The sequence below is a fragment of the Rhinatrema bivittatum genome, chromosome 1 (assembly GCF_901001135.1).
Source record: "Rhinatrema bivittatum chromosome 1, aRhiBiv1.1, whole genome shotgun sequence".
Lineage (NCBI taxonomy): Eukaryota > Metazoa > Chordata > Amphibia > Gymnophiona > Rhinatrematidae > Rhinatrema > Rhinatrema bivittatum.
The window spans coordinates 139,808,824-139,830,344 of NC_042615.1; positions in this window are offsets into that span (position 1 = coordinate 139,808,824).

Here is a 21,521-nt window from a genome sequence, read left to right on the forward strand (position 1 = left end):
ATCTAAGTAATGAAGATCAAATATGGAGGTTAGTATTAACTGTGCATGAAATGTTCAGAAAAACCAAGAGTTCCCCATGTGTTTCTTAATTTGATGTTCCAGCTTTGGACAAGTGGAATTTCTCATGTCTGGCTGATTATGGCAGCAGCTGATGGAAGAGCCCTGTCCCCGCCCCCCTTTAAAATAAGAATATATATTTATGTATAAGCATAAAGTTCATTATTATGCTTTTAAATTCTAGGTATGATTGTCAAATCATTCTTACTATTGGTATTGAGATGTGTGCATTATTTGTGTATTACATTGATAGTGTCTATGCTGAGTGAATTAGGATTGTTTTGCTTTTGGGTTGTGGAAGGTAGGGGTTTAGAGAATATGGCAATGATTAGGGTGGTGGTGTGGGGCTGACTGTGCAGGGACAAGCAAAGGTAGAAGGAGGTGACAATGAAAGAGCCATAGAGTAGCAAAGGGGGAACAAAGAGCCAGGGTGTAAAGGTTTAAGGCAATTATGTGAGAAAACAATGGAATGGAGCATAAAGGGGTCGATGCAATAAGACGCATGGTAAAACGGACACTTGTATTGAGCACTCATTTTCCTAACACGTACACAGCAATGTCTCCTAGGCATCCAATGCTATGTGTAAATGAGCTGCTGCATTAAAAAGGACATGCTTGAGATGAATTATGTGTCTCTAGTGCTCAAATTCCTTTGGCACTCAGGAGACGTGGCTATGTGCTCACAATTGCAATGGGCTCTCAATACGACGTCCGTTTTATCCCTCCTTGGTTGATTTTGCCCAATATACACCCATAATATTCACACCTGGATATGATTATTGTGAGGACAGAATTTTTTTTTTTAGATCAGGTTGTTACATTATTCCTGTAATCTTGAACACCGCAAACAGCAGATCTAAGTATCGCAGCGATACTTAGAAGGAGGAAACACACAGAACAGTATTTTTTCATTTCTCATGAGCCCTTTACTGTCAGAATGATTTAATACCAGCTCCAGGGCTGGAGTTAAATTTACCATGTTAAAAAGTGTGCGTTGGTTGCCTGGCGATTTACTGCATCAGGAGGTAATAGCTAATAGCCTCATCTACATGGAATGTACATGTGATGAGCGCTGTTGGCTACGCAGTTGTTTGGGGGTGTGTTTTGGATGCACTAATCACCTTATTGCATTGGATGCTAGTCTAGAGCATCCAAAACGTATGTCCAACCATGTGTTAACCTGTGCGCTACGCTGGGAGCACTTCATTGCATTGGCTTGAAACTGTTGAAAGGGGAAATTGGCAACGGTGAAGGATGAGGATCTGGTGAAGGATCTGGTGAGAGAGAGTGTGTGCTATAAATCCATATGGGGTTTGCGGGGTTCCAAACAAGAAGAAAAGGTTATGTGAGGGCTGATAATGGGTAAAAGCCTAAAGGGTATATGGGAAGGAATTTGTGAGACACAAAGTAGAAAAGAATGCATAAGAGGCAAATTTAGACTGAAATTGAGTGGTTACATGTGGGAAGAAATGATGAAGAAGACAAAAGCATGGAGGGAATTGAAGGAGAGGCCCAGTAGGGAAGGCCAAGGATGGCAGTTTCAGAGGCAGTCTAGAAGATAGCAGCATGTCAGGAAAGAATAGAGCAAAAGAAAAGGGTTGAGGGGATCAAAGTGAGGGAAAATAAGAAGAGAAAGAAAAGAGGGAGACGAAAACAAGTTTAAAGAAAAGTAAAGTGACAGAAATAGATTTGCCCACTGCCTCCAGATTTTCAGGACAGGATAATTTGGTGCTAGTTTTATCCCATTGCATGCAGGGACTTGTAGTCTTGCTTTTCTAAAGGAATATAATAGGAAAATCAGAACTACAAGCCCCTGCATGCAATGGGGTAAAACCAGGACTGGATCAACTTGTCCTGAAAATCTGCATGCAACTGACAACTCTAGACTGCAGAGAATCGGGAGCTGCAAAAGTAGCTCACATTAAGTTCAATGGAGATATTCAGCAGCAGCTGAATAGATTTATTGTTGCTTGAGGCAGATGTAATATTATTTATTCAGCAGGCAGTTGCCTGACTGGCGAGAATTTTGCAGTAAAGTTTATTTTTCTTGCAGCACAGGGTCAGAATTTTCAGTAGTGTCTATGAAAACTTTTCTCACCATACAGAAGTAGATCTGTACAGGATAGAAGCCAGTATTACTTGATCTGGCACAAATACCTTTTAGGAAGCAGAAAAAAGTGAGAGTCATGGGGGACAGGATGGTGCCTTAGCAGAGGCACGGTGTGTAGGAGCTACCACATTTCCTCCTTTTCCTAGCTCCCATGATGCCCCATACCAAGAGGAAGGCTAAGGTTCAGGAGGCATCTCTGGCTACCTCCCTATCCGATCCTTCCCAGCTTAAGATTTCGGGGTTCCTCACGCCCGCTGGCTTCTCTTCGCTGGTAGACGGATCCTTGGGGGGAGTAGCCAAGGAGCATGCGGCTCTCCTCCCAGATGTTGATGTCTCCTTGAGTCATGGTGTGCCGAACACTCCATCTCCTCCACGGATGTTACCATCGTTGAGATCAACTTCGCCACCATGTTGGCAGTCACGAAGACCTGGATTGGTGGCGTCTGTGGAACCTCCACCCCGTCTCCAAAGGAGATGAGGAGTCAATGCACAAGAACAGCAAGGTTAGCAGCTGGTCCCAATGCATGCCTTGCTGGCCACACCATTGCACCTCAATGTCTATCTATCCAAATCCAAAATGGGGACAGTAAGGATGCTGCTCTGCACATTCATGAGCCCAGTGCATAAAGGAGTGTCCAATGATCTACACTGACTGTCCAACATGAGGTACATCTAAAAGAAGAAAAAGAACAGTTAAGAACTAGGGGTGGAAGAAGAAAACAATTCATTCAATTTTTTTTATCTAATGTTTATTTTGTTTATTTGGTTAAAAAAATGAAATAAACATAATAAAGGGATCTCCCAAGGCCTCCCATGCCCTCCACCCATTCCTTCCACCCAAAACAATGCTGGGGCCAGAATCCTCCCCAGCTCCCACTTGCTCAGTCTGGGGGGCATCCTATGCCAAGGCCCAGGCCCAGGCCGAAGCTTCAGCCTAGACCCTAGGCCATGGTTGTGGTCACCTACTGTGGCCTAGACCTATGCAAGGCCAAGACTTCAGCCTGAGCCCTGACATCGGGAGGCTGGTGCATCCCCACCAAGTAAACAGCATCATTTCATTGAAGAAGGAAGAAGACTGGACCAAAGACCTGCAAGGCCTGGGCACTGGTCCTGGGCTTGACCCTGGGCTGAGGCCCTGGCATTGGGATCCAGCCTCCGGGGTCTTATCTGAGGCTCCAGCATTGGCCTGGGCCTCAACTGAGACTCAAGTATTGCAATTGGGTCTAGGCCACAGCTCCTGCATCAGGCTGCAGCCTATGCCTAGGCAACTCGGACCTAGGCCTAGACCATGGCCACGGCATTGTACTTGGTCATAGGTTGAGGCCCTTTTTTGAGCCTTGGCCTGTTCCCTAGGGGGTAGATTTTAATAAAGTACGCCCGCGTGTACTTTTGTTCGTGTACCAGGAGCGAACAAGAGTACGCCGGATTTTAATAGATACACGCGTAGCTGCGCGTATCCTTTAAAATCCGGGGTCGGCGCGCGCAAGGCTGTGCAAAATTGGCAGCCAGCACGCGCCGAGCAGCGCAGCTTGCCTCCATTCCCTCCGAAGCCGCTCCGAAATTGGAGCAGCCTCGGAGGAAACTTTCCTTCCACCCCCCTGCACCCCCCCCCCCCCCGCACCTTCCCCTCCCTTCCCCTACCTAACCCACCCTCCCAGCCCTATCTAACCCCCCCCTACCTTTGTTGGCAAAGTTACGCCTGCCCATGGCAGGCGTAACTTGCGTGCGCTGGGCCGGCCGCCGGCGTGCGATTCCCCGGCCCGGGAGCAGTTTCGGAGGCCTCAGCCATGCCCCCGAAATGCACCCGGGCTGGAATCACGCCCACGTCCCCGCCCCTGGATGATGCACCACCGTGACACACCCCAACACGCCCACGACACTCCCCCCCAGGAAAGCCCCGGAATTTACGCGCGTGCCGCCGAGCCTATTCAACATAGGCTCAGCGCTTGCAGGGGGATCTTGGGGCAGGTTTTCGGGGGGTACGCGCGTATCTTACATGCGTACCCCTTTGAAAATCTGCCCCTAGGTGAGACCCTGACTTCGGGCCTGGGTCTAAGCCAGTGGATCAATTTTTTTGTTTGCAAAATAAAACATGGAAACTAACAAAATTTCATCAGATTTTCAATCATTTTGCTTTGAGAATGAAATGAAATGAAATAGGAAATTTTGTTTCATTTCCCATTTCATTTCTCCTGAATGCCCATCTCTGTTAACAGTCCTTGACCCCCTTAAGGTCTAATGGAAGAGACTGCCAATGCCCAACACACCAAATGATGGAGAACAACAGGCTGAACTCAGAAGCACTAGTCAAGGCAAATACAAAACAATTGAGTTGAAAATAAGTGTCACACAAGCCCCCAGCCATGCACTTAAGTAAAAATGAAAAAACCCAAAATGTACGTTGAAACAGCAGACTTAGAGAGACCCGCCCATTGGAACGACATGACGTAAGACATCAACAGTGAATCAGAGACTGGATCCCAGACTCAACCCCGAAGCAAAAGAAATTCCACTAGCTTGTAATAACCACAAATGTAAGATCTTCATGTGGATGATTCTAATAATGAGCACAGCAAACCCCATATGTCCCAAAGAGTCAAAGTAACCTGAAACCATAGTTCCAAGTAGGTCTGCTTCTGGTGCCAGCTTCCAAAACTGGGTCCACTGGGAACAAAATAAAGCATCGGCAATAGCATTATCAATGCCAGGAACATGCTTAGCCCACACCGTCAAGTTCAGCCACAAACAATATAATGTGAGCTCCTTCAATAAATCTAATAGTAAAACACATCTAGCCAACTATCCATTAATGATTTCAATTATGTTACAGTTGTCAAACCAAAAAACTACCTTCTTGTTCCAGAGTCCGTCACTGAAAATAACTAGTGCAATGACAGTGGGAAACAGTTCCAAAAGTAATATTACTGGTGACACCTGCAGCATAACATGACTCAGCAAATTGGCTGCACACCAAGAACCTTAACAGTAGGCACTGAAGTCGACCTTTCTCTCTCTTGCTGCAGCATCTGTGAACAAGTCTAAATTCCAACTGGATTCAGGATTTGATTGCCAAACAGAAACACTATTGAGTTGACTTGGACAAGAAAGTGTGCCACACCTGAAGGTCCTACCTCATACACCTGGTAACTCTACTATGATGACATTTGCACCAAACTCCTGACATAGCTCTGGACAAGCGCCACATGAAAGTTTAACCCAAAGGAATAACACAGCAAGAAGAATTCAAGGAACTTATCAATGACTGCATCTGGCCCAGCATAACTTTCCTGGAACCTGAATCATGATAAGAGAAAGTCTCAGTTGCAGCACTTCACTCTCAGGCAACCGAGAAACCATGGCCTCTGAATACAATTCAATACCTGAAAAGGTGATGCGAATAACGGGACCCCTTTGTCTTATTCCAAGCAATCAGAATACTGAAACGCTTAGAGAGCAGGAAAAAGCTATGAAGAACTTCAGCTCATTATTCAGAGGATGATAAGCCAGCAAATAAAAAGTCATGCAAATAATGGACAATATTGCTGCTCCCAGAAACCTGAGCAGTGGTCCAATGGACAAAAAAACTGAACGATTGAGGGAGGATAACTTTAAAATAGCTGCATGCCCACCCATATAGGCATGTATATGGATGTGCAAAAATGTACTACTGTATTTTATAACCTGCACATATATGATGTAAGTGCAGATTATAAAATATGTGCAAATATACCTTGCACCATGCATGCTTATGTTTTAAAAAAATATGCAAATACATATTGTTTATTCTATTTATTTATTTATTTTTATATACTGATGTTCGTGGTAACATCATACCGGTTCACAACATGTTGATAATACAATGAATTAATAAAATACATCAATAATAGTAAAATTCATTAAATTACATAACATACATAAAATAAAAGTTAATCAAACTACATTAAAATCATAAAAGAAAATCATGACAAATCAGCAATAGAATAATAAAATAAGATAAAAGCATTATTTTAGGACCACTATATTGCCATATATATAAGGCCATAGGTAGATCTAAGTATCAAATTTGCTCACATGAATGCTTGTTGAAATAGCCAAGTTTTCAATTTCTTCTTAAATGTCTGCAGATTGCCCTCAAGCCTTAATTTAGATGGTAGTGAATTCCATAATTTGGGCCCTGCTAGAGCTAAAACTCTCTCTTTTACGCTATTTAGATGCTCCAGTCTGGGAGATGGTACTGTTAATAGACCTATGTTTGCTGATCGTAAATTCTGCTGTGGTGTATGGAAGTGAAGAGCTGCATTGAACCATTCAATTTTATCAATAAATTGCGTTTTGTGGACTAGTGAAAGAACTTTAAATTGAATTCTGCATGTGATTGGCAGCCAATGTAATTCTTTTAGAATTGGTGTTATATGCACTTATCCGGATAAGTATCGACTTTTCCTGCTAAGTAGCCACAGTGCTGCACCTTAGCCTGATAAGTCTTAAAAGCGGCATTAATCAGATAAATCAGAACTTATCCAAATAAGTGCCACTTTTAAGACTTATCTGCCTAGGTAGCACCAAAGTCTAGGGGTGTGCATTCGTTTGCAATGTATTGACAATCCGCAACGTATATGCTATATTCGTTGTATTCGTGGGGGTCACGAAACGTATGGCGAACCCCCACAAATACAATGCATCACTAACGAATAAACCCTCACCCTCCTGACCCCTCCCCCCAAGACTTGCCAAAAGTCCCCGGCTGTCCATTGCTCCTAACTTGTGACAGGGGCCGTCCAAGGGCACCGGTAGCCCCTGTGACATAGTAAGGGCAAAGGCTATCAGCGCCATTTTGAATACCGGCAGCCTACAGCCCAAGTGCAGGAGATCGCTCCAGGACCCCTGCTGGACCACCAGGGACTTTTGGCAAGTTTTGGGGTGTCAGGAGGGTGGAGGTTGTAGTTAATTAAATTTAAAGGGTTGGGATGGGGGTTTTTTTGGGAAACAAATACATATGTAACTAATGAATGGATCGGGGTCCCCCGAGAAAAGATGCAATAGATTTGGGTCCCGACGAATATGAATACCGAATGGGATGAATCCGTCCCTGCTGCACATCCCTACCAAAGTCACAACTTATCCAGATAAGTTGGAACTTATCTGGATAAGTGGCACACAACTGCCATACCCGCATATTTATACTTCTAACTTTCAAAATATACATGTGGAGATTTTACCTGCATATTTTACATACATTTAGCCACCGTAAGTCAGGTGTTATGAGTATAAGTCGGGATATGTTCTAACATGTGCGCAACAATGAAATTACCACTTTTACCAATTAGTCTACCAGTTTGCCCAGTCATTGAGACTCTCCTTGCTTTAAGAACATAAGGAATTGCCATGTTGGGTCAGACCAAGGGTCCATCAAGCCCAGCATCCTGTTTCCAACAGGAAGTTGCTAAAATAGTATATACATGAATATGTGCTATTTGCACATGGATATGCTGATTTTTACCCATGCAGCTTTTGAAAATTTACATCAAAAAGCTCATAAGAGATGGAAACACCGATCTGTAAACACCAAGCAAAATAAAGACAGCATCAAACACAAAGCCTAACAAAAGAAAACAATCTGGGTGGATAGGAAATAGTCAAAAGGCAGACGCTATGTCTGCTCTGGTCATTAAGGCTCCAGTTGCACAACGCCCGAAAGCCACACAGCAGAGTTAAAGGATGAGTGAAGAACAGAACACAGGTCCTGTGTACAAAATCAATTACAGAGCATCCTTCAGGATATGACAAGCTGTGGATCAATCAAAAGTTTTCTGGCTCTTTCTTTGGTGCCACCACCAAAAGAGAAAAATATCATTCTTTCAAATAGCAGAGCTGCAAAACGGCCAACCACCCACCTTTGTGCAATCTCTTCTGCTATCTTGCCAACTATCATGAAACTTGGTGACAGATCTTGAATTAGGCACCATTCCACCCTCCCCCAGCATGAAGTAAGGAATACAGAAACCTTCTGAAAACCTGAAAATAAAAGTAAAGCCCCTCCTTCTTGGGATACCTGTCGGCCAGGGTTGCATAGCTAAGGGAATGACCTGGATGGAGATCCTGAAAAAAACTCCATCACTTAGGGGTCCTGGGGGGCAGAACATGACTTCCTTAGGCACTTGCTAGCTGGGTGGCCTGCAGGGCAAAAGGAACATACATGCTTGAATTTGCAGTCCAGGCAGTTACAAGCTTATCTATTTAAATGCCAGCAAACAACTGGCACTCCAAAGGTGCCTTTGGCTATAGACTGAGATACTGCTAGACTACTAAAAGCATGATCCAATCCCTGCTGACCAGACCCCACCATCTGCCTTTCCCCTACTGCCTTATTGATCATCACAGTCAACCCCAAACCTAAGTCCTGCATTCCCCAAAACATGTAATGATTTTCTTCCATCTTGTCATAGAAGGTTGGGCCTGGCTTAACGTCATAGTTAAGCCAGGCCCACCTTCATAATCCTTGTAAGCTGCAAGAATAGTATTACTATATGTCAACAATACACCATATTCGGAGGGGTCATAATGACCCATCACGCTGGCTAAATGCAGGACACATCTAGTCAAATTAAGAATATTATGTGCCACCTGTCTTTTGATACCAACCACTGTCTTCTTCTTATCCTTTTTTCTCTCCCTCTGCCACCCCTATGCCCCTATAAAAACTGGAAGATGTTGATGTATAAATGCTTCTTTATCTTTTTCCAATAAGCCTTGAATGCACCCTTCCATAATTCAGAAAGAACAACTAATACTGAAGGGTCCCTCTCACCACTCAGAGTCTGCTGTGCAACACGAGGACGAGGGAGAACAGAGCACGAGGAAGAATGTAATGAACTGGAGGAGTCCGATGATGAGGAATTTGAGGTGTCCCTACACCTCTGCTTGTGCATTCTATTCCCCATAGCCCTGCCAGGTGGGTCCAGATCAATCCTCTTGGGGGCGGTGTCTGAGCCCCACCAGCTGCAACACCTACCCCTCTCCAACGGACTCTCCCTTTTTGGCTCATCTAAATGGCCCAAGCCTCCAGCTACAACTGCAGCTAATCTTGCCACTAGAAACTCTGTGCTACATGGAATTGGATCAGTGCCATCTGGATGAGTTCACCACTCCTTCTGCTGGGATATCCTTGGACTGTCCTCCTGGACAAAGAGGCTGCAACCTGTGGAACAAAAGGAATCTGTGAAGACAAAACTCTGCCCTCTACAGCTGAAAAAGGCCTGACACTGGTACCTCCAACATGAAACCACTGTGAGGTCCCCAGATTGTCCTGAAATTGGAATTGCCACCCACCTCTGTGGTAATGGGATAGGAGGAAGAAAGGACAAGTACTTCCAGCCTACATGAGGCCCTCTCCATTCTGGAATGGAAGCCATGGACATGGAGGAAACTTCTGGCCCAAGCCCCGCTTGTGGAAGGCATCTGGCACCCATCCAGGCAGGAGCAGGGTACGAAGGACAGGAAGGACCCATGGAGTCTCCTGGATCCCAGGGAATAAAGTTGACACAGACCTTGGGGGAACTGAAGGAAACTCAGTCAAAGAGAGGCCCGAGGCTGAAGAGGGAGCAAAGCCTGTGTGCCCAGCATTATCCCCAGGCAAAACCATCTCCACCTCCTTGCCCCCACAACCAACAGGGTGAAGGGCTCCATCAAGATCAGACCCCACTCTTTCCTGGTGACTTCAACCATGGGCACAGTTCCCTCACCCAATGAAGAGCTGGACAAAGCATCTTCAGGTTGCTCAGGCCCCCGCATCAAAGAACTTGGCTGATGTCAGAATTAAAGGAAGGCCAGAACCAGCCTGATTCACCTTGACATTGGGTGGAGCTGGAGCCACTGAGAATGAGCACTCCACCTAATGCTGATGCCATGCTGGGGCTGCCAGAGCATCACTGCTACGGCCACGGACAGCATGACCATGAGAACCAGAATCAACAGGAGCCAACAATCCATTCTTTGATACAATGCCTGGCCTGGATTAATCACAGGCGGATGAGGAGCAGCCCACTCTCGAAGGCTTGTGGCTCACTATCTCACCAAGATAGGATGGCCCGCAAACAAAAATCTGGCATACCCAAAAGGAGGGAGGGCGGTAGCAGGACCTCCAAATTTATAGCAGCCATAGACCTTCCCCTTCCCTTGATTCCCAACCCCGTGAACTAACTAGTGGTAGCTGCTCCCGCTGTCTGATTCAAAAGAGCATGCGGACCATGAGCTCCACTTCTACTCATTCCATTCCCTCCCTTCCACACTGAGGGGGTGGGGGGGTGAGTGTTACAAGCTGGAACTGGCACTATGATAGCCAGCCCTGGGAATGAACACTGGCTAACTTTCTATTAGTTTTTGACTGAAGGGTGGGGTTAGCAGGCCTATGTATTGATGTTGAGGGGAATGGAGAGGGTTTGGCAGCCATGTTGTGTTAGTGGGGGGATCTTGGGTCATGGGAACTCATAAAGGGCATGTTAAGGGCATTATGGGGAGGCCCTGTGTATAATGAGGTTTAGTATATCGGGCATTAAGTCCATATTAATTCCCAGGTTAAAAATAGGCACATTAATCTGTGTTGTCAATTTTAATGCAGCTCAATATATAGATCCCTACATCATATAACACACCATCATGTATTATTTTTAAAACAGATTATTGGTCACTCATGAAAATGGGTTTTCTTTCCAATTTTGCTGAGATATTTAGATTGCTGTTTTTAATAACTATGAGTACACCATTTCAGAATACTCTCTGTTGTTTTAATGCTTTGAAGTGGTTTGGTTTATTTTATTTGTTTGTTTTACTTATTTTTTAAATTAATTTAGTGAACTAAAACATAATTAAAATGTGTTTCCAGGCAGAATATTTCTGCTCATATACACACGTGGCTGATTTATCAAAGTTTTGCTCCAGTTTCGTGCCAGACTTATGAAGTGGAAACACCCCAGGACGTTCAGTATGAAAAAGGATAAGAAAAAATACTTTGATAAATCACCCTACAATGTTCTGACTCAAGATGGGAAAAACAAGTTGCCTTGGCCACACTATCAAAAGCTACCAGTATGGAAAATTCTTCACATTTCTGTAGCAAAAGTTATCTGATATTCACTAGCTTTGATGTGGCATTTTGATAGTGCTGGATTTTTTTGTAATTGCCGAAAGGGTTAAAAACTGAATGAATAACCTCTGTCAGCTTCTGCAACGTTTATTTTTCCAGACACATTAGACAAATCCAAAGATCCACAAACAAAAATAGTACTTGTGGGTCAGGTTTTTTTTCTAAATGTTTTGCCTGTAGAATAAATCTATTGATACCGTGGAGGTTAACATACACAATGAACTATTTGCTGCTTCTGTTGCTTTCAGTCTTATGTGTATATTTACTCAACAAGAATAGCTGAATATTTAAGCTTAATAAAACCCTGTCTGTTTGCATAGAGAAATAATATTGTTTGTACATAGCGTGACACATGCCTCATTTCTGAGTTGGAAATCCAAGAAGAGATTTTCTACTAAACAAAGAAAACAGACAATACAAACTGACACATCCATAGTACACACAGACTCACTCACTAGCTAACTTTGGTGTAAAAAAAAATGACACGCGAGTTGGTGGCACCTTATAGACTGAGGGATATGCTTTCAAGGGTGAGAACCCGTACCGTCTCATTCAGAGAAGAGGATCTGATGAAGTGGACTCTTGCTCTTGAAAACTTCCACCTCATATACTCTATAAGGCGCCAGCAACCTCTGCATCATTCTTGCAACTTCCCACCAACCAATTTCCCCTCTGGAAGTCTGGTGAGCAATCAGTCCAAGAAATTTTGTGTGAGTTTTCTGAAACTATGTTTGAATATTTTGAAATGTTTTTTTTTTTTTTTTTTTTTTTTCATTTTGAAATGTCTTTCTCTGTCACTCTACAGTGATAATAAGAAACCTTCAATATGATGGACTGAAACAATGCGTCCTTAACCAACCAACTCAAATGTCTTAGGAATGACTTTTCTTACTGACAATTTTGTGAGGCTGTGATTTGGTTGATGGAGGATGGGTTTGCTTTTGATCAATAATTTGGAAACTAGGAACATCATAGTTGCACTGCTAGTCTGATATTTTTACAGCCATGTTTTCATAAAGTTGCCAATTTTACGTTCTGTCATAGCAGAAGAGAACACCAAAATGACATGGCTGACCTGACATGCTTTCCAACTGGAGAACATACACACTGTTAAAACATCTGCCTTGCCTGTTAGGAAAAGGCTCTGAAATTGCAATAATTAAGGAGTCCATCACCACTGAATCCAGTTTGCTAGATATATTTACATGGTGTCTTTGTTTGCTTAGGATGACAATGTTTACACAAGCAGATTAACTCATGATAATTGCCTGACCTATATAATTTTTAAATGTCATCTGCTGCATCTATTTTACTTGGTGTTTTCTGAACAATTTGGTGTTTGCATTGCTTGAACCGCTCTCAATCTTTGAGGATCATTTTCTGGCCCTGTTTGTGCCATTAATAGAATCCTTTGTTAAAGACTCATAAGATATGATTCACATATTAGATTCACTAAATTTTGACAACTCAAAAGGTGTTATTGGTGACTCTTAATGTTGAAACCTTGTACAGCAGTACACCATAACTGAAACCATTTCAAGTGATCACAAGAGTACTAGATCAGAGTACCCATCCTTACAGAGTACCAACTACATTTCTTGTGAAACTGGCAGAGATTGCTCTAACACAACATTTCTTTGTATTTAATGGTTCTTTCTTTCCAACAGGTATTTGACACAGCAATGGAGAACACAATGACATTGGTTATTGTCATCTTAGATATGGATGTGTTTGAAGATTCTCAGTGAAATAAACATCAATATCATGACCATGTTATCTTCTGGAAATGGAACATTGACAATATGTTTGTAATCCTGCTTGGGGCACATAAAATGGTGAGAGGTTCTGAGACAGTTGGACTACTAAATGTCAGATTCTCAGGATTTTGGAGTTCAGTAATTTACGTCATACAGATGGTGAAGTGGTCCTATGCAAGAGGACCACTTCACCATCTGTATGACGTGCTCAAGTGGAGCCAGGGTAGGTGGCTCCTCTTGAGCAGGACAGGGAGATCCCTCCCCTCTGTGAACACTTGTCCTTCTATATATCTCTAGATCCTCATTGCTGGCCATCCAATGTGTGTGAAAAATGAAAACCATGAGCTTTTTATTTTCTAGGGTTACCAGCCGGTAATTATATACAATAATGTAGAAGGCAGAACAAGATTACTAAATAACTCAGAGTTCAACAGGATTCTCAGCCAAGATATGATTACAATATCACTTAAACTATACCACATGAATTATGATACCATCTCCAACAGAACATTTCCCCTTTCTTCCATCCTTCCCTTTTTCCTCCTCAAAAAAACACTCCACATCCATAACTTACTCCCATTTACTCCTTTGAACCAATTGTCAGCAGGGACATGAGGCTCATATCTATAAATTACTCCTGGAGGGCTCTGGTGGGGAGAGTTACAGTTGTTACACCCCACTGTGCTGGTCTCCAGGCGAGAGGAAGGAATGTTGCAGGCCTCTTGCTGACATCACCATCAATGTGACCAGAGCTGCATAAAACCTGCAAGCGTACGGTGCTTCCCAGAGAGACCCAGTGAGGAGAATTACAGCTGTTCCACCTGCTGTGCTGATCTCCAGGTGAGAGGAAAGTACACCACGGGCCTCTTGCTGACATTACCATAAGCACGACCAAAGCTGCATAACATCTGCAAGCCTATGCCGTGCTGCTGTCGGTGCACAGCTTATGGCATGCCCCTTGTAATCCCCCAATGGGGAGCTCTGTGGTAATTGTGTGAAGACTGCTGCTGGACTGTATGTTCTCCATTTCCAGTTGGATTTGTCAAGTTTGTTTTGTTTTTGATTGGTATATAGCAAAAAGAGGAAAGGTAAGAGTATGTCAGAGCTCCTGTGTGACTGAAGCTATAGTGTCAATCCCCTTAGACTCATGACTAACCATTTCTTTATGCCAATCAAGTGGGGGAGCTCTAGGAGGGATGTTGGATGCGGCATCTTCAATGTCACCGCTGAGCACTGTGTATCTTCTGAGAATCAGAATCCTTTATAATCCTGTTTAGCTGCTGAATCCTCTATGGATTCTCAATTGATTGCTGCTGTTATCTTTGAAGAAAGAGCTGTTGTAGGGACTCAATCAGAAATGTATTTTTATGGAAAATCTATCCCAGTGAATCTAGGGATCTATCTTCAAACCATCATATGGAAGTCGGTCAGACTTTCCAATTAATAACACACAAATTAAACATTTTTCTATACCATATTCCATGAGACTCTTCCCAACCAGTCAGCGTTCTTCCACGATAGGGCACTGTGGCAGAGTTTCGTCTTCAGGCAGCTTCTCTATTAAGTTCTCCATCTTCCATCCAGGACCCAGGGTATGGGATCTGCAAAACACGAAACAAATTACACCATTTCTCTTCCCCTACTAGTATGCTCATGAGAGACATTACTATAAAATGTATTCAGCACATTTCTTCCTTTTCCAGACTGTCATATCTGCACCCCAGTCTGGGTTGCAGTGTTGCATCACCCAAGGCAGACAACTTCAATCCATCCCGTTTGGATGGAATGAAATGACTATTCCATTGCTGCCAATTCTTTCAATAATGGGAGACTCCTATGGATCCAAACTCAAGTTAACCAACACTGTAGCAATAACTGTCAACCATTTATAAATTCACTTCCACATTAGGAAGACATGAGTTCTCTCTTTCTCACTTTAGGGATCAGTTCTGTTCAATATCTTTGTAAGCGATATTGTGGAAGGGATAGAAGGTAAAATTTGTCTATTTGCAGATGATTCTAAGATCTGCAATAGAGTGAACATGCCTGAAGGAATAGAGAGAATGAAGAGGGATTTAAGAAAGCTGGGTCGAAGATGTGGCAACTGGGATTCAGTGCCAAGAAGTGTAGAGTCATGCATCTGAAGGGCGGTAATCCAAAAGAATTGAATGTGATGGGAGATGAAAAACTGATGTGCATGGACCAAGAGAGGGATCTTGGGGTGATAGTGTCTGGAGATCTGAAGATGGGGAAGCAATGTGATAAGGTGATAGCTAAAGTCAGAAAAATGCAGGGCTGCATAGCAAGAGGAATAGCCAGTAAAAAAAGGAGATGATAATGCCCTTGTACAGGTCCTTGGTGAGGCTTCACTTGGAATACTGTGTTCAGTTCTGGAGTCCATATCTCAAAAGGGGAAAAAGACAGGATGGAGGTAGTCCAGAGAAGAGCGACCACAATGGTGTAGGGTCTGTATGAGAAGACCTATGAGGAAAGGCTGAAGGATCTGAACATATATACCCTGAAAGAGAGAAAGTGCATGGGAGATATGATACAGACCTTCAGGTACCTGAAAGGTTTTAATGATACACAATCATTAAACCTTTTCCATTTGAAAGAAATCACTAGAACTAGGGGTCAGGAAATGAAACTCCAGGAAGGAAGATTTATAACCAAAGTCAGGAAATATTTCATCATGGATAGGGTGGTGAATGTCTGGAATGCCCTTCTGGAGGAGGTGGTGAAGATGAAACAGTGAAAGAATTCAAAGGGGCATTGGATAAACAATGTGGATCCCTAAAGGCTAGAGGATGGAAATGAAGACAAGAATGCAAGGGAGCAACTTTCTGGGGCGGTGGTTACTACCCTTAACCAATAAGCCTTGAAACTGTTGATGCAACTCCATCATTACTCTCTGCTTCAATGACAGGGGGAAAAGGAGATTTGGATTCAGACATACTTAGGGTCTGGGGAACAAATAAGCGTGGGGTTAACTTGCTAATACGGCTATTACTATCCTTAACCATAAAGCCTGATACTTTTGATATAGTTTCATCATTTCTCTCTGCTTCCACAGCAAGGGGAAAAGGGGAATTGGATTCAGACAGTAACCAATGAGGGCCCTGAATCTATGGTCGGCAAACTGATAAATATGGGGGTAACCTGCACGAAGTGGCAGATGCTACCATAAGCTTTATGGGCAGACTGGATGGACTATTTGGTCCTTTTCTGCCATCATTTCTATGTTTATGTAACATGGCCAGCTTCTTCCTTAATCCAATCATCTTGGTTTCTTTTCACTATTTCCTTAAGCTAAATAGGTACATATAGATACTGCTCCTTCCAGATAGCTCTAACCTGTTTCCTACAATTCTTTCAGTTTTACTAATCTTGGTTAGGCTCTTACTGCCACTCCACTGTTCAGGCACGATTCAGGGTATCTCACCTCAGATGCCAGAGAGAGATTCCTTGCAGAAGACATCACCAATGCCCTAGTCATCTCTTGCGCCACTGTACTCATCCATACTTAGTGTCCTCCTCAGGGGGTTTCCCCACTGCGGTGCTGAAACCTACATCCCTGTGGCTCCTTAGGTATTGCCAAACTCTCCAACATCCTCACCATAGGCACCACTCCCGAAGGCACCTCTGGCTGATTCCCCAATAGCTATGGTAGGCAACGCCCGGGTTTAAGCCTCACCATAGTCCCTTCTCCAATATTTGCTAGTCCCCCTTCAGCCCTTACTCCAACTCCAGTTGCATTGCTTGGTGTACTCATCAATTCTGGGGTAGGCCTCACATTCTTCACCACTGCGACATCCTTTTCTGAAGGCTCCATGAGAGTCCTACATGTCTCTTTATAAGGTTGGTCCTTCTCTGCGGGAGCCAGCCAATGAACCTCTTCCACTTTTGACGATTACCACTGCTCTAGTTCTCTGATGTGCAGATCACTGCACTGGCCAAATGCAAACTCCAGGTCAGGAGGGGGACGGCATACTCCACAGCACGTGGACTGTAGCTGGAAGGCTACTTGCCCTCTTTCCACTACAAGCACCAACCTGCTCCAAAACTCCAGCTCCATCTCTGCAACTCCTCTACTTTCCCAAGACAGTTCAAGCAATCTGGGACTTCAAACTCTTTTCTGCTATACTTGCTGAAACTCGTGCAGGCAACTCTTTCTGGACTAGGAAATCTGCTGCATCTCCATTTTCTTCTACTGACTCAAAGGCACCTTAAGCTCCGGTCACTAACACTGCTTGCTGCATACTCTCCAACACTGAAGTCCATAAGGACCAGATGGCACTCTCATTTCATGACAATTCACTCCTTGCTCACTTGATTCATCAGTGGGATTGGTTACTAACATTCACATGGCTCCGCATCCTACTGATGTCTTCAACCACACTGGCAAGAAAGATCCTCCTTCACTTTTTCTTGGTGGGCTTCTGATCCACGCAGACAAAGAAAGTCCTTTTTCTTCTCTTCTGGCATGAAAGTCTTTGCATTCCACCTCTGTGTTTCACTAAAAGGTGGCCATCTTGCCCCATTTTATGTAATCCTTGAGAGGGGTTACATAAAATGGGTTTCTGAACGTGAGGCCTGGAGACAGTTTTGAAAAAGGTAGTGTATGTGTAGAAACAGTTTTGGAGTGTTGTTTTGTATTTTTCATGTGTGCATTATTTTTTGCACCATAGAAGATTCAACTCCCATTTTTTTTTATTAGCAATTTTTATTGCTGTTAATCAAAAACATTAATAAACAGTATCATTAATATACAGAGAATTAAACAGCATTTTACAATTATAGGGTATAATGCCCCCCTCCCCCCTCATCATGCTAAACAGAATTATGTTTTGCCATGTTGTTAGGGATGTGAATCGTTTTCCATATCGTCTTAACGATAGAAATCGTGTGGCAGGGCAAGAAAATCGTCTTAGGCACGATTTTTTAGTTAAAAAATCGTTAAAAATCGTTTTTCCGATTAGTGCGCACTAACTCGAGTTAGTGCACACTAACGGGAGTTAGTGCGCACTAACTGGGAGTTAGTGCGCACTAACTGAAAATGATACAATTTGACACTTTTCAGGTCAGTTAAGGTCAGTTTAGGAATGAATATGTATTCCTATTGGCTGCCCTCTTATTTATTCATGTTACCAAGTTTCCTACTGACAGTATATGGGGGATGGGAAATGGAAACAGTTGGTAGCTTGACAAAACAAGTAATGTGATCAGTCAATGTGACTAGAACTTGTGCCCTAACCCTGATACCAGGGGTATTGTGATCTTCCTGCACACAGTGCCCTATCCCTATTAATACCAGGAGTGTTGTGATCTTCCTGCACACAGTGCCCTATCCCTAATACCAGGGGTGTTGTGATCTTCCTGCACACAGTGCCCTATTCCTGATACTGGGGGTGTTGTGATCTTCCTGCACACAGTGCCCTATTCCTGATACCGGGGGTGTTGTGATCTTCTTGCACACATCCCGATATCAGGGATAGGGCACTGCATGCAGGAAGATCACAACACTCCTGGTATTAATAGGGATAGGGCACTGCATGCAGGAAGATCACAACACCCCTGGTATCAGGGATAGGGCACTGTGTGCAGGAAGATCACAATACCCCGGAGGAGTGAGGGTCAGGCAGCTCCCCCCTGTCTGTGAAGCCAGCCTCTCACTAGTAATGCAGGGAGGGAGCTGTCTCAGACTTCACCATCCTCCCCCCCCCCTTACCCACACACCATTCACTAGCTGGGACATGGGGGAAGTCAGGAGTGAGGGTCAGGCAGCTCCCCCCTGTCTGTGAAGCCAGCCTCTCACTAGTAATGCAGGGAGGGAGCTGTCTCAGACTTCACCATCCACCCCCCCCCCCCTCACCCACACACCATTCACTAGCTGGGACATGGGGGAAGTCAGGAGTGAGGGACAGGCAGCTCCCCCCTGTCTGTGAAGCCAGCCTCTCACTAGTAATGCAGGGAGGGAGCTGTCTCAGACTTCACCATCCTCCCCCCCCCCCCCTCACCCACACACCATTCACTAGCTGGGACATGGGGGAAGTCAGGAGTGAGGGTCAGGCAGCTCCCCCCTGTCTGTGAAGCCAGCCTCTCACTAGTAATGCAGGGAGGGAGCTGTCTCAGACTTCACCATCCTCCCCCCCCCCCCTTACCCACACACCATTCACTAGCTGGGACATGGGGGAAGTCAGGAGTGAGGGTCAGGCAGCTCCCCCCTGTCTGTGAAGCCAGCCTCTCACTAGTAATGCAGGGAGGGAGCTGTCTCAGACTTCACCATCCACCCCCCCCCTCACCCACACACCATTCACTATCTGGGACATGGGGGAAGTCAGGAGTGAGGGACAGGCAGCTCCCCCCTGTCTGTGAAGCCAGCCTCTCACTAGTAATGCAGGGAGGGAGCTGTCTCAGACTTCACCATCCTCCCCCCCCCCCTCACCCACACACCATTCACTAGCTGGAACATGGGGGAAGTCAGGAGTGAGGGTCAGGCAGCTCCCCCCTGTCTGTGAAGCCAGCCTCTCACTAGTAATGCAGGGAGGGAGCTGTCTCAGACTTCACCATCCTCCCCCCCCCCTTACCCACACACCATTCACTAGCTGGGACATGGGGGAAGTCAGGAGTGAGGGTCAGGCAGCTCCCCCCTGTCTGTGAAGCCAGCCTCTCACTAGTAATGCAGGGAGGGAGCTGTCTCAGACTTCACCATCCTCCCCCCCCCCCCCTCACCCACACACCATTCACTAGCTGGGACATGGGGGAAGTCAGGAGTGAGGGTCAGGCAGCTCCCCCCTGTCTGTGAAGCCAGCCTCTCACTAGTAATGCAGGGAGGGAGCTGTCTCAGACTTCACCATCCTCCCCCCCCCCCTCACCCACACACCATTCACTAGCTGGGACATGGGGGAAGTCAGGAGTGAGGGTCAGGCAGCTCCCCCCTGTCTGTGAAGCCAGCCTCTCACTAGTAATGCAGGGAGGGAGCTGTCTCAGACTTCACCATCCTCCCCCCCCCCCCTCACCCACACACCATTCACTAGCTGGGACATGGGGGAAGTCAGGAGTGAGGGTCAGGCAGCTCCCCCCTGTCTGTGAAGCCAGCCTCTCACTAGTAATGCAGGGAGGGAGCTGTCTCAGACTGGTATCAGGGTTAGGGCACTGTGTGCAGGAAGATCACAACACTCCTGGTATTAATAGGGATAGGGCACTGTAAGAGATGACTGTAGTAGATTGAATAAAGATCTGATGTTTCTGCTCTCCTCACACCAAACAAAAACAACACACAAGCAGAGAAGCCCTTCTTACAAAGCTGAGCTAGTGAGTTAAGTAGGAGGAAAAGTAAACATACTGGTGCCAGTGTGGCTACTTAAAAAATACACTTACCAACAATCAATTACATATATTTGAACTGTGTACAGTTCCAGCCAGGACCACCTTTCTAAAATGCACAGTGATTGGCAAATTCAACATGCACTAGCATTTCAGGTGCCTGCTAACAAAAATAATAAACAAACAAGTTCTAGTCACGTGAGTGCTGATCATTACATTACTTTTTTTGTCAAGCTTCCAACTGTTTCCATTTCACATCCCCCCAACCATATTGGTAACATCAATAGATAAGAGCACAGCCAGCCAATAGGAATACATACATACATATTCATTCCTAAGTGACCTTTACTGACCTGGGAAGTGTGAACACTTTGTTTCATTTTCTGTTGGTGTTCGTTAGTTTCCAGTTCCATTTCCCATCCCCCCAACCATCACCTCAGTGGTAACCTTGATAACATCAATAGATAAGAGGGCAGCCAGCCAATAGGAACACATATTCATTCCTAACTGACCTTCAGTGACCTGGAAAGTGTTTATTTGTATCATTTTCAGTTAGTGCGCACTAAATCGAGTTAGTGCGCACTAACGGGGAGTTAGTGCGCACTAACTGGAGTTAGTGCGCACTAACACGATTTAACGATTTTTAACGATAAATCGTTAGAATTTCTATTGTATCGTGTTCTATAACGATTTAAGACGATATAAACATTATCGGACGATAATTTTAATCGTTGAAAAACGATTCACATCCCTAGTTAATACATCATGCAAGTTAAGATTTACTTAAAGTCAGAGGTCTAGTTGGTATCTGTGTCATTCAGAGATGGGATGTGAAGGTCAGTCATCTCCAGGAGATGTAAGGATTCCAGATAAGACTGAATTTGGTAAGGCGATGGTACTTCAGCGCAGTTAAACGATAAAGAGTGCATACTCTGTCCAAGTGTCGCAATATTTCCATCTTAGTGGCAGTGCATACCTGTTGTATAGGAGTTTGGGTGGCTGGCGGTAGGGTGTCATAAAAAATATATAGAAGTGCCTGTTCTTTGGAAAGGATATGGGTTATGTTGAGGATCTCCGATAGCACCTCCGAGACATATCTCCAAACTGGTTGAATATAAATACAGTCCCA